This window comes from Bombina bombina, chromosome 5, assembly GCF_027579735.1.
Source record: "Bombina bombina isolate aBomBom1 chromosome 5, aBomBom1.pri, whole genome shotgun sequence".
NCBI classification, from domain to species: Eukaryota; Metazoa; Chordata; class Amphibia; order Anura; family Bombinatoridae; genus Bombina; species Bombina bombina.
Genome location: NC_069503.1, coordinates 380,213,421 through 380,228,027, shown reverse-complemented (window position 1 = coordinate 380,228,027; position 14,607 = coordinate 380,213,421). Strand labels below are relative to the sequence as shown.

The 14,607-nt window shown below is 35.7% G+C and overlaps 1 protein-coding gene across 3 annotated transcripts in view; it reads left to right on the top strand.

The window, feature by feature from the left end:
• Positions 1-14,607, top strand: part of TBC1D5 (TBC1 domain family member 5) — a 1,730,009-nt gene that overhangs the window by 1,688,049 nt on the left and 27,353 nt on the right. The window lies entirely within an intron of this gene.

Below are 14,607 nucleotides of genomic sequence, written 5' to 3'. Positions count from 1 at the left end.
AGAAATTAATAATGCTCATTAAATGAAATCAGTAAACAGATAAAAACGTTTCATTGCATTTGCTTACATAAACTCATTCCATGTCAATCAATATTCTGACCACATCTGTACTTCATCTGTTAGCTATTTCTGTATTAGTTTCACACATGAAGTTGTCAGCTACATGGTTTGCATTACAATTCAGATTTCTTAAATTTAGTGTGTGTTTTTTCACCCTTTTAAAGGGACATAAAACCCAAAATGTTTATTTCATGATTTAGGTAGAAAATACAATTTTAACAACTTTCCAGTTTATTTATATTTTCAAATTTGCTTCATTCTCTTGGTATGCTTTGTTGAAGAAGCAGCAATGCATTATTGGTTTCTAACTGAACAAATGGGTGAGCCAATGACAATCAGTATAAATATGCAGCCACCAATCAGCAGCTAGAACCTAGGTTCTTTGCTGCTCCTGAGCTTTCCTCGATAAACCTTTCAGCAAAAGATAACAAGAGAAGGAATCAAATTAAATAATAGAAGTAAATTGAAAAGTTGTTTAAAATTGTATGCTCTGTCTAAATTATGAATGTCTAATTATGACGTTACTGTCCCTTTGAAACTGGATCCAACAGGTTTTGAGCATTTATAACACTTTTCAATACACAAAAAACAACATTGAGTTATTGTATTGAAGATGTTCGTCAGTGATAATCTCATAGATGCAGATAGACATGTTAAAAATAAAAAAAGTACTAAAAATATGTTTTAATCTGATAGAGTACAGTTTAGCTACTATTGCAAGTAACTTTATATAATACAGTGTATTAAATTTGTTCGGCACCACAATCAAACATAGGAATGCCAGACTCTGAGTTTATTAAAAAGAAAAAAAGAAAGAAAGGATAAATCTGATATGTTTTTAACACCGCCTTGTTGCTGCTGTATTGTTGTATACTGGGACTATACAATTTATCAATGTTTTACATCTCTAAAAGGACAAAAAAGTCAAAATTAAACTTCCATGATTCAGAAAGAGAATGCAATTTCAAATAACTTTATATGATCGAATTCCGATTATCCTAGCTTTTTGAAGGAATAATCTAGATTTTATTAAAGACACAGAGGCAAGTATTTTGCTTTCCTTCTCTTTTACTACTTATACAGCTTTTCACAGACATAATGATAAATTAAAACAGGTGACAACAAAAACAATGAATAAGATAACAACCAATGAGAAACAGTTATTCAAATGAGTTGATGAAATTAACCAATGAGAAGTGTCATAGTGTCCATATACTGTCCAAATAGTCCCTAATCCTCCTCTTTCTTCTTTGATGTGAACTGGAAGAAGATTCAACAGGAAAGGAAACAGGATGAAGGATCCACCGATGAAGATTAATATAGCTTTTAAATTAACAATTTATTAAGGCAATATCTTAGTGTCTATAATCGCAAACAGATTAACAAAAGCATAAAAGTATATGGATCCATATCACTTCATAAATAAACAAAAAACATTCACTGGTGTACTGTATCTAATAAAATCAATTTTACAGTCTATGATAAAACTGGTTTGGATAAAGTCAAAAGGATGTACAAATGATACAGTAAAATACAGTAAAATACAATAGAATAAAATACAATACAGTAAAATACAATAAAATACAAAAATAATGCAATAAAATTCAGAAATGATGTAAAAAAGCAGCCAATAGGGATAGGTCGTGTGGCCTAGGATAAAAACAAATATGTGAAAAAAGTCTTCCTGATTTGATTTAAGAAAAAATGTGATAATCTTTTTGAAAAATAAAGTGAAATGTTGTTTTTAGCCTGATGAAGGATGTGATAAAAATGTGTGAGTCCCCTCGTGAGAAGTCAAAAAGTGTCCAAAATTAAGTCAATAATCCACAAAAAAGTCACTTATAAAAAACAAAAATCCAAAAATGTCAAAAAAATGATGAAATCCAAAAGAATTTAGTAGTGATAGTGTGATGTCCAATAAAAGTCAAAAAATGCCACCTGTGTTTATGGATCAAACTGTGAATAGCTGAAAAAATGGAAATCCAACTGACCAATTTCTTGAAAATATTGGATATAAGAAACAATGAATATAAAAAAGATATATAAAAAAGGGTTATGAAAAATGTTTATAAAAAATGTAAGACGATCCAATCCCTGTGAAAAAAGAAAAGTACAACATAGAGCAGTATCGTTTAAAATACGTTTGCACAAGTAGAAATAAAACTCACCATATATGCCAACGCGTTTCGGCCCACCAATAGGGCCTTTATCAAGACTGATATATGGTTGGTGAGAGTGCTTGCTTTATACTTGTTTGATTTATGACATTTGCGCCAAAATTCTCAATTGCGCCAAAAATTCGCGCCAAAAGTAAGCCTTTGAACCCGGAAGTATAGGATAGACCGGATATGAGTAGCTTCGGTTTCGGATAAAAACATATATTACAATATTATGGCCCATATATAAGTCCTTTGTTTTAGACTCATTTTGTTAATGTCCCTTATAAGTAATAATTGGCAGTTGGGGACTTACTGGGTGTCTTGTACCGGATGTTTACATTCTACCGGAAGTTAACTGAAACCGGAAGTTGATTTTAAGAGCAAAATTTGACCGGAAGTGTGATACCGATAGTAACATTTGTTACACTATGGAGGCCCAGATTTAATATTGATTACTGCCCTCCTTAAGGACTCATTGTGCTGGTAACCCCAAAAAACATTAATTCGGCAGTTCGTGCCTTACTAGCCCCATAATTGGTACTCGATTCCTGAGGAAGCCGTTCAACCGGAAGTGGATACATACCGGAAGTTAACAGAAACCGGAAATTGGTTTCTTACGTGGAAAGCAGAATTTGTCTAGGGGAGGCGGTAGACATGTGTCTGAGATTTGTGAATGAAAACATTGTGGGATCTTGAGTTTAGTATGGGAATCATTCACCTGTTTTGTTAAAATGACATAAAATAAGGAACATAAAATAAATAAAGAAAGAAGTTTTTGATTAAAACTGTGAACATAAAATCAATAAAGAAGTTTTTGATTAAAACTGTGATGTGGTCTCCAAATCTGAGATTCGTTTATAATTATTCATTTTAATCGCATATAAATTCTGACCTAAGTGTAAAACGAGATTGGAATATAATCTTAGTTATGAGAATAACCTATAGTTGTGGTAACTTCATCTCTTATTATTTAGGAGTTATTAAATCCAGATAGTTAGACATAGAGATCAAGTTGTATTTAAAATTGACATGAACGAGGTTGACAGGATATATATAGAAATATAAATCATAAAATTGTCGGGAATGTAAAAAGACATTAGAAGATATAGAGTTGTCTTTTTGAAATGACAACTCTATATCTTCTAATGTCTTTTTACATTCCCGACAATTTTATGATTTATATTTCTATATATATCCTGTCAACCTCGTTCATGTCAATTTTAAATACAACTTGATCTCTATGTCTAACTATCTGGATTTAATAACTCCTAAATAATAAGAGATGAAGTTACCACAACTATAGGTTATTCTCATAACTAAGATTATATTCCAATCTCGTTTTACACTTAGGTCAGAATTTATATGCGATTAAAATGAATAATTATAAACGAATCTCAGATTTGGAGACCACATCACAGTTTTAATCAAAAACTTCTTTATTGATTTTATGTTCACAGTTTTAATCAAAAACTTCTTTCTTTATTTATTTTATGTTCCTTATTTTATGTCATTTTAACAAAACAGGTGAATGATTCCCATACTAAACTCAAGATCCCACAATGTTTTCATTCACAAATCTCAGACACATGTCTACCGCCTCCCCTAGACAAATTCTGCTTTCCACGTAAGAAACCAATTTCCGGTTTCTGTTAACTTCCGGTATGTATCCACTTCCGGTTGAACGGCTTCCTCAGGAATCGAGTACCAATTATGGGGCTAGTAAGGCACGAACTGCCGAATTAATGTTTTTTGGGGTTACCAGCACAATGAGTCCTTAAGGAGGGCAGTAATCAATATTAAATCTGGGCCTCCATAGTGTAACAAATGTTACTATCGGTATCACACTTCCGGTCAAATTTTGCTCTTAAAATCAACTTCCGGTTTCAGTTAACTTCCGGTAGAATGTAAACATCCGGTACAAGACACCCAGTAAGTCCCCAACTGCCAATTATTACTTATAAGGGACATTAACAAAATGAGTCTAAAACAAAGGACTTATATATGGGCCATAATATTGTAATATATGTTTTTATCCGAAACCGAAGCTACTCATATCCGGTCTATCCTATACTTCCGGGTTCAAAGGCTTACTTTTGGCGCGAATTTTTGGCGCAATTGAGAATTTTGGCGCAAATGTCATAAATCAAACAAGTATAAAGCAAGCACTCTCACCAACCATATATCAGTCTTGATAAAGGCCCTATTGGTGGGCCGAAACGCGTTGGCATATATGGTGAGTTTTATTTCTACTTGTGCAAACGTATTTTAAACGATACTGCTCTATGTTGTACTTTTCTTTTTTCACAGGGATTGGATCGTCTTACATTTTTTATAAACATTTTTCATAACCCTTTTTTATATATCTTTTTTATATTCATTGTTTCTTATATCCAATATTTTCAAGAAATTGGTCAGTTGGATTTCCATTTTTTCAGCTATTCACAGTTTGATCCATAAACACAGGTGGCATTTTTTGACTTTTATTGGACATCACACTATCACTACTAAATTCTTTTGGATTTCATCATTTTTTTGACATTTTTGGATTTTTGTTTTTTATAAGTGACTTTTTTGTGGATTATTGACTTAATTTTGGACACTTTTTGACTTCTCACGAGGGGACTCACACATTTTTATCACATCCTTCATCAGGCTAAAAACAACATTTCACTTTATTTTTCAAAAAGATTATCACATTTTTTCTTAAATCAAATCAGGAAGACTTTTTTCACATATTTGTTTTTATCCTAGGCCACACGACCTATCCCTATTGGCTGCTTTTTTACATCATTTCTGAATTTTATTGCATTATTTTTGTATTTTATTGTATTTTACTGTATTGTATTTTATTCTATTGTATTTTACTGTATTTTACTGTATCATTTGTACATCCTTTTGACTTTATCCAAACCAGTTTTATCATAGACTGTAAAATTGATTTTATTAGATACAGTACACCAGTGAATGTTTTTTGTTTATTTATGAAGTGATATGGATCCATATACTTTTATGCTTTTGTTAATCTGTTTGCGATTATAGACACTAAGATATTGCCTTAATAAATTGTTAATTTAAAAGCTATATTAAACTTGTAAATACCCTTTACACACTTGGGCTCCTTGTGCTGGTATACTTAACGACATATTTTTATTTATTTATTTATTTATTTATTTATTTATACCCTCTTTAGACTTAGCCTTTTAATAGGCGCTCCTAAACACTTAACTATTCTGTTTAACTCCCTCTTGGGTATCTAGAGACCCTCTCGTTATAGGAGCTTAAGTCTTATAAGTTAGCGCCGTAGGAAAGACCATACTCCACCGATGAAGAAACTGGACAAACCATAAAAAGGCAAAATATCATTTTGTAAAACATAGATGAACATTTGGGTAACAACTTGAAGAAAAAACTTGAGATGAAGATCATTGCTTTGTAGAAGATCCATAATCCAGAAAAGGAGTTCTTAAATGGGGTGTTGCGTATTTTGAAATCCTGGAAAAAATCAGAGTAGAGAGATGGAATATAACAATAATATATATAATTTAGGTTATGAAAGAAACAATATACCAATAAAGGAGGGAGGGAGAGAAAATACTTGTCTCTGTGTCTTTAATAAAATCTAGAAAATTCCTTCAGAAAGTTAGGATAATCTGAATTTTATTACCAGCACAGAGACTCCTATTTTGCTAGTTTAAAGCTAAATAGATTAAAGTATTAAAGAAGAGGCAGCATGAGAAATTGGTTTGAAATAGAATTGTTTAAAGGTAGAGTCAGACGACCAATCAGCGGCATTGAGGATATCCTGGAGAGAAGTCGATTTTAAGTAAGCTTTGGAAGATGAAGCTCCACGAACAGAATGAGCAGTGAAAGAATTCTCAACACCAGACAAAAGAAGAAATCAATTAAACCCATCTGGCAATAGAAGTGGAAGAGACAGGTTTGTGAGGTGAAATTAAGAGTTGAGAAGAGGAACAAGATCTTAATGAAGAAGTTTGAGATTCATATTCTTTAAGACAGGATGCTACACATAGATTGGGATGTTCAGGAAAAATGGGTAAAATATAGATTTAGAGAGACATTTGGTCCTACGGGAAAGTAGAAAGGTGATGCCAAAAGGAGAGAACATTTTAGAATTAAAATCAATAGCCTTTACATCTGAAACTCTGCGAAAGGACAGAAGACAGAGAAGAGTGGCTAACTTAGTAGAAATTTTTCTGAGAGGTTGATCAGAATTAGAGGGCCAGTTGTTAAGGAAAGAAATGACAAGGTCTACATCCCAGAAAAAGGAGTATCTAGAAGCCGGGGGATTATTTAATCTGATGGTCTTTAATAAGCGACAGACATGAGGATGACGACCAATGGAATCATTGAAAAAATAGCAGAACTGGCCAAATTGATGGATTTATAAGCGAAACCATTATCAAAAAGTGAGGAAAGATAATTAATTATTTCGGAGAGAGGGGCTGAAAAGGGATCCAGGTGTTTTCGTGAACACCAGCTAGACCATTTAGACCAAGCTGAGAGATATGCTTTTTTGGTAGTACCTGGAGCCCAGGACTCCTGAAGGAGAGATTGAGACCTTTCTGAAAGTCCCCCGAGGTTCCAAGGACCCCTGAAATTGCCCATGCCGCCAGCATGAGGGATCCGTCTAGGAGGAGAGGGTGAGGGTTCCCGGAAGGATCCAGAAGGAGATTGGGAAGGGATGAAATAAGGAGAGGAGGGAAAAAAGACAGTTCTTGGAGAGAGGGGTACCAGGACTGAGTCGGCCAAAGGGGAGTTATGAGGAGGAGAGAAATTTGAGCTCTGCGAAGGGGAGCAAGGGTCCTGGGAATCATAGAAAATGGGGGGAAAGCATAAGCGTTTTGAGAGGGCAAAGGTTGAAGAAAGGCGTCTACTGCTGCGGCTTCTGGATCTGGACGCCAACTGAAAAAGGGTTTAATCTGATAATTGGATCTGGATGCAAAAAGATCTATAGTGAAGGGACCTCTCAAGGAGGCAAGGGAAAATATTGGGCAGTAATTTCCAATCGCTGGGATCCAGAAGTTAACAAGATCCCCAATCTGCTGCCGAATTGGAGAGACCTGGAATGTATTCAGCTTGAATGGAAATATTGTTTTGTAAACAATGATGAACAAAATCCTTGGTAATTTCTGAAAGACCCTTGGGTTTGGTATCTCACAGTTTGTTCAAATATCTCACGGCAGAAATATTGTCCATGCGAAGGATCACAGAAATGGGAGCTAGATTTTTTATAAAGCTCTTGATTGCAAAGGAACCTGCAAGAAGTTCCTTGCAATTTATGTGAAGAAGTCTCTCTGCATTTGTCCATTTGCCACCGGTGATAAATGAGCCACATCATGCACCCCATCAAGAATTGCTTGCATCGGCTTCTATAACTAGATCTGTGGCATTGCCAAAGATTTCTCTGCCATTCCAGGCATCCATGTGGATTAACCACCAGAGTAATTCTTGGCGAGCTTCCAGAGAGAGAGAGATATGGGGTGAGCATATGATAGACCTTTGCAAAGAAAATACATTTTGAGGCGTTGAAGAGCCCGATAGTGGAGGGGAGCTGGGAAAATAGCTTAGATGGAGGAGGAGAGGAGGTCAATAATGCGAGCAAGAAGTCTCAGAGGAAAGGAAAACTTTTTTAGGACAGAAGAGATCTCCTTTTTTATTGTGGAGATTTTCTCTAGGGGAAGACTGAGGATAGAAGAGAGGGTGTTTATTTAAAAACCCATGATAATTAGGTTCTGAGTAGGAGTAAGAATGGGTTTCCCTTTGTTTATCAGAAATCCAAGATTATCCAGAAGGGAAATAGTTAAATTGAAGTGAGAGGAAAAACTAAGTCGATCCTGATTCGTAATCAGAATATCGTCTAGATAATTTATTAGACTAACACCCCTGAATCTGAGCCAGGCAACGACAGGTTTCAGGATTTTGGTGAAAATCCAAGGAGCAGAAGACAGTCCGAAAGGAAGACAAGTGAACTGCCATAGGATATTGTTCCAATAAAAACTGAGACATTTTCTGTTAGATGGATGGGAACAGTTACGTAAGCATCTGTAAAATTGAGGAGAACCAGCCAATCTTGATCTAGGAGACAATGTCTGAGAAGATGAATGCCCTCCATCTTGAAATGTTGATAATGAACGAAGGCATTCAGAGTTCTGAGATTTATAACGGGACGAAATTGTCCATTTTTCTTTTTCACAAGGAAAATGTTGCTTAAGTAACTGTCCTCGTCCAGAATGATGAGTTCTATAGCCTATTTTGAGGCTAGAGAAGAAATCTCTAAGTTGATGGCGAGTTTGTCTTCCTTTAAGAACTGAATGGGTCTGGGAGGATACAATTGGGAGGGGGGAGATATGAACTTTATAAGCAGCCCTGAAACAGTTTGGAGAATCCAGGGATCTGAGGTGATTAGATGCCAATTTGTTATGAAGCATGCGAGTCTACCACCTATTTTTTGAGGAGAAAAAAAGGTGAAATTGAGAGAGAAAAGGAGTTACCTTGAGGGTTTCTGGAGCGTCCTCTTGTACGTAATGACCTTGAATTCCAAGGGCGGCTTTTTGATTGAAAGAAGGTAGTATTTTGTGTTTGGTACTTGTTGGAATAGTAATATTGGGACCTTGTGTTGAATGAGTTGTATGAGGAGTGGCCGGGAAAATGGCCCCTTCTTCTCCCGGCCCTGTCAAAAACACTGGATTGTGTGTAAAGTGTTTTCTTAATAGTGGATTTTGTTTTGGATAGGGTATTAAAGGTTTTAGCTTAATTATTCATTCTAAAAAGGTAGGAATCACCAAAAAGGAGGCCATTAGGATCAGAAGATCTCTGGTTAGAAGCAAAATCTGATCATTTGGGGTCAAGTCGACGAATAATATTACGCCTTCTATCTGCCACTATGGCTTCATTGGCATTGCCTAAAAAGGCAATGGATCTAAGAATCCACTCTCTAATAACAAAGAGGTCTAAGGAAGAGTTGGAGGCGATAGCTACTTCAGAGAGATCAAAATTTTTTTGCAATAGGGCCCGTAGTATCTAGGAGCTTGTCTTGGCAAGCCCTGAGAAGTCTATCTGGACCCTTTTTTAAATTAGTTCTTTGGGAACCTAAAAAATTTAAAATATTTGAATCTATTTCAGGGGTAATGGTGGAATTACGGGAACGGGAGGGACGTGGGCATTCAGCTCTCAGCTTTGATCTGGCTAATTTTTTTAAGGGAGCTATTTCCCTTGAAGGGAACCATTCTGAAGAATGGGGGTGTTGTAATTCATCTGGTTTGGTAAAAGGTTTTCCTAAAGAGTCAAGGAAAATTTTATAATCATGAGATTTTAAAGAATGAGATTTTTTACGTCTCTTGTATTTGAGAAAATCTGAGTCGGATAAAAAATCCTCAGACTGTTTATTATTATTAAAATCATTTGAAATATATTCCTCATCTGAAGAGGAAATACTATTATAAGGCCTTTTATGAGCTTTTAAAAAAAAAATCTAAGATGGATTTTTTAAGAGAGTGTTTATTATTATTATTATTATTATTATTATTACCATTTTCTGAAAAAATACGCCCTGAATTTTGATATATGGAAATATCAGGGGTTCTGTGAGTGAGGGTTGTCTTGTTGAGAAAGACTTAGAGGCCTTTTTGACAGTTTATCATTTAGGGAACTTACAGAATGCTCTGCAGGATTGTCAGATCGAGACATATTTGTGTAATGATTAAATATATTTTGTTTGAAAATATAGCAGTGTTAATGTAATGAGCTGAAAGAATAATGCAGCAAAAATACTGAGGAAACCTAGGAAACTTAAATGAGCTTACAATGTTGCGACTTGACGATTCCTGAGAGAACAAATGAGTGGAATTTGAAGAATGGAGGTGGGGAGCTGAAGATTGAACTACGTAGCCTCTGAGGTAAAACAGAGGGCGGGAAACTACTCCGATGAAGGAAAGAGGCGGGGCTAAACGTCCGTTATGTCGGATAAAGAAAACAAAAGAAAGAAATGGGGAAAAACTAAACGGAAGGTAAGGGAGGCAATAAAAATGTCAAAGAGGTCGGATAAAAGCCAGATGTCAAATACTTTTAGTGGAAAAGGGAAAAGAAATTGAAATAAGGAGGAAAAAACAAAGCGTTTTTAAAAGTTTATAAATATAAACAAACAAATAACCAGAGTGAAAATAAACTAGCAGGTTAGCTTAGGAACCCACTACAATCAGTGTACCACACTTTTGTACTCAATATATCTTTTAAACCTTTAGGATTTTTGTGAACCCTTTTCAATTTTTTCAATGTTTTCAAATAAAAAAATTTTTGAGTTAGTATTTTGTAATTTCTTCACACTATTAACATATACGGATAAGACTCCCTGTATATATACAGGGTTTCTTAGCATGATTTATATACGGATAGGATTTCTTAATTGTACATAAGTTCTCCTAGTATTAGTGATAAAAGTATAAACTAACAAAATCAGGGAAGCATATGGCCCTCTATCAAGCTCATAAGTTAGGACATAAACACATACACTTTCTCTTTAAATGCTTCAGTCATGTAGCATCAGTGACCTCCTAGCTCATAGTCCTTAACATGATAGATTGTTATAACCATATGACAAACCATTTAACAAATTATCAGATAAATTGCTCAATAAGACCCAACTATTTCTAATCCCACATCCAGCTACTCCTTGTACGTCAGAGAGAACCAATACAAGAAACAACCTCTTAGGGATTAACTATATCTCGTAGTTTGATTTACATACCTTACAAGGTCCCAGCACATACAGATGGAGCAATTAGGACCATCCTATACTTTAGAACTTAATGGTTTATCCCTAACAAATACCTCAAAATCTAGTTTGACTTTTAGAATACACTTTTTGTACTATTTTAACTTAGAACTAACTTCAAGTAAGCTACTAAACTTTTCATTATTATCTTTTCTTTCATGTAATTAGCAAGAGTCCATGAGCTAGTGACGTATGGGATATACATTCCTACCAGGAGGGGCAAAGTTTCCCAAACCTCAAAATGCCTATAAATACACCCCTCACCACACCCACAATTCAGTTTTACAAACTTTGCCTCCGATGGAGGTGGTGAAGTAAGTTTGTGCTAGATTCTACGTTGATATGCGCTCCGCAGCAAGTTGGAGCCCGGTTTTCCTCTCAGCGTGCAGTGAATGTCAGAGGGATGTGAGGAGTATTGCCTATTTGAATGCAGTGATCTCCTTCTAAGGGGTCTATTTCATAGGTTCTCTGTTATCGGTCGTAGAGATTCATCTCTTACCTCCCTTTTCAGATCGACGATATACTCTTATATATACCATTACCTCTGCTGATTCTCGTTTCAGTACTGGTTTGGCTATCTACTATATGTAGATGAGTGTCCTGGGGTAAGTAAATCTTATTTTTTGTGACACTCCTAGCTATGGTTGGGCACTTTGTTTATAAAGTTCTAAATATATGTATTCAAACATTTATTTGCCTTGACTCAGAATGTTCAACTTTCCTTATTTTTCAGACAGTCAGTTTCATATTTGGGATAATGCATTTTAATTTAACATTTTTCTTACCTTAAAATTTGACTTTTTCCCTGTGGGCTGTTAGGCTCGCGGGGGCTGAAAATGCTTCATTTTATTGCGTCATTCTTGGCGCGGACTTTTTTGGCGCAAAAATTCTATTTCCGTTTCCGGCATCATACGTGTCGCCGGAAGTTGCGTCACTTTTTGACGTTATTTTGCGCCAAAGATGTCGGCGTTCCGGATGTGGCGTCATTTTTGGCGCCAAAAAGCATTTAGGCGCCAAATAATGTGGGCGTCTTATTTGGCGCGAAAAAATATGGGCGTCACTCTTGTCTCCACATTATTTAAGTCTCATTTTTTATTGCTTCTGGTTGCTAGAAGCTTGTTCTTTGGCATTTTTTCCCATTCCTGAAACTGTCATTTAAGGAATTTGATCAATTTTGCTTTATATATATGTTGTTTTTTCTCTTACATATTGCAAGATGTCTCACGTTGCATCTGAGTCAGAAGATACTACAGGAAAATCGCTGTCAAGTGCTGAATCTACCAAAGCTAAGTGTATCTGCTGTAAACTTTTGGTAGCTATTTCTCCAGCTGTTGTTTGTATTGATTGCCATGACAAACTTGTTAAAGCAGATAATATTTCCTTTAGTAAAGTACCATTGCCTGTTGCAGTTCCTTCAACATCTAAGGTGCAGAATGTTCCTGATAATATAAGAGATTTTGTTTCTGAATCCATAAAGAAGGCTATGTCTGTTATTTCTCCTTCTAGTAAACATAAAAAATCTTTTAAAACTTCTCTCCCTACAGATGAATTTTTAACTGAACATCATCATTCTGATTCTGATGATTCCTCTGGTTCAGAGGATTCTGTCTCAGAGGTTGATGCTGATAAATCTTCATATTTATTTAAAATGGAATTTATTCGTTCTTTGCTTAAAGAAGTCCTAATTGCTTTAGAAATAGAGGATTCTGGTCCTCTTGATACTAAATCTAAACGTTTAAATAAGGTTTTTAAAACTCCTGTAGTTATTCCAGAAGTTTTTCCTGTCCCTGATGCTATTTCTGCAGTAATTTCCAAAGAATGGGATAATTTGGGTAATTCATTTACTCCTTCTAAACGTTTTAAGCAATTATATCCTGTGCCGCCTGACAGATTAGAATTTTGGGACAAGATCCCTAAAGTTGATGGGGCTATTTCTACCCTTGCTAAGCGTACTACTATTCCTACGTCAGATGGTACTTCGTTTAAGGATCCTCTAGATAGGAAAATGGAGTCCTTTCTAAGAAAAGCTTATCTGTGTTCAGGTAATCTTCTTAGACCTGCTATATCTTTGGCTGATGTTGCTGCAGCTTCAACTTTTTGGTTGGAAACTTTAGCGCAACAAGTAACACATCGTGATTCTCATGATATTATTATTCTTCTTCAGCATGCTAATAATTTTATCTGTGATGCCATTTTTGATATTATCAGAGTTGATGTCAGGTTTATGTCTCTAGCTATTTTAGCTAGAAGAGCTTTATGGCTTAAAACTTGGAATGCTGATATGGCTTCTAAATCAACTTTACTTTCCATTTCTTTCCAGGGTAACAAATTATTTGGTTCTCAGTTGGATTCCATTATTTCAACTGTTACTGGTGGGAAAGGAACTTTTTTACCACAGGATAAAAAATCTAAAGGTAAAAACAGGGCTAATAATCGTTTTTGTTCCTTTCGTTTCAACAAAGAACAAAAGCCTGATCCTTCATCCTCAGGAGCAGTTTCAGTTTGGAGACCATCTCCAGTCTGGAATAAATCCAAGCCAGCTAGAAAGGCAAAGCCTGCTTCTAAGTCCACATGAAGGTGCGGCCCTCATTCCAGCTCAGCTGGTAGGGGGCAGGTTACGTTTTTTCAAGGAAATTTGGATCAATTCTGTTCACAATCTTTGGATTCAGAGCATTGTTTCAGAAGGGTACAGAATTGGTTTCAAGTTGAGACCTCCTGCAAAGAGATTTTTTCTTTCCCGTGTCCCAGCAAATCCAGTAAAAGCTCAAGCATTTCTGAAATGTGTTTCAGATCTAGAGTTGACTGGAGTAATTATGCCAGTTCCAGTTCCGGAACAGGGGATGGGGTTTTATTCAAATCTCTTCATTGTACCAAAGAAGGAGAATTCCTTCAGACCAGTTCTGGATCTAAAAATATTGAATCGTTATGTAAGGATACCAACGTTCAAGATGGTAACTGTAAGGACTATCTTACCTTTTGTTCAGCAAGGGAATTATATGTCCACAATAGATTTACAGGATGCATATCTGCATATTCCGATTCATCCAGATCACTATCAGTTTCTGAGATTCTCTTTCCTAGACAAGCATTACCAGTTTGTGGCTCTGCCGTTTGGCCTAGCTACAGCTCCAAGAATTTTTACAAAGGTTCTCGGTGCCCTTCTGTCTGTAATCAGAGAACAGGGTATTGTGGTATTTCCTTATTTGGACGATATCTTGGTACTTGCTCAGTCTTTACATTTAGCAGAATCTCATACGAATCGACTTGTGTTGTTTCTTCAAGATCATGGTTGGAGGATCAATTTACCAAAAAGTTCTTTGATTCCTCAGACAAAGGTAACCTTTCTGGGTTTCCAGATGGATTCAGTGTCCATGACTCTGTCTTTAACAGACAAGAGACGTTTAAAATTGATTACAGCTTGTCGAAACCTTCAGTCACAATCATTCCCTTCGGTAGCCTTATGCATGGAAATTCTAGGTCTTATGACTGCTGCATCGGACGCGATCCCCTTTGCTCGTTTTCACATGCGACCTCTTCAGCTCTGTATGCTGAAGCAATGGTGCAAGGATTACACGAAGATATCTCAATTAATATCTT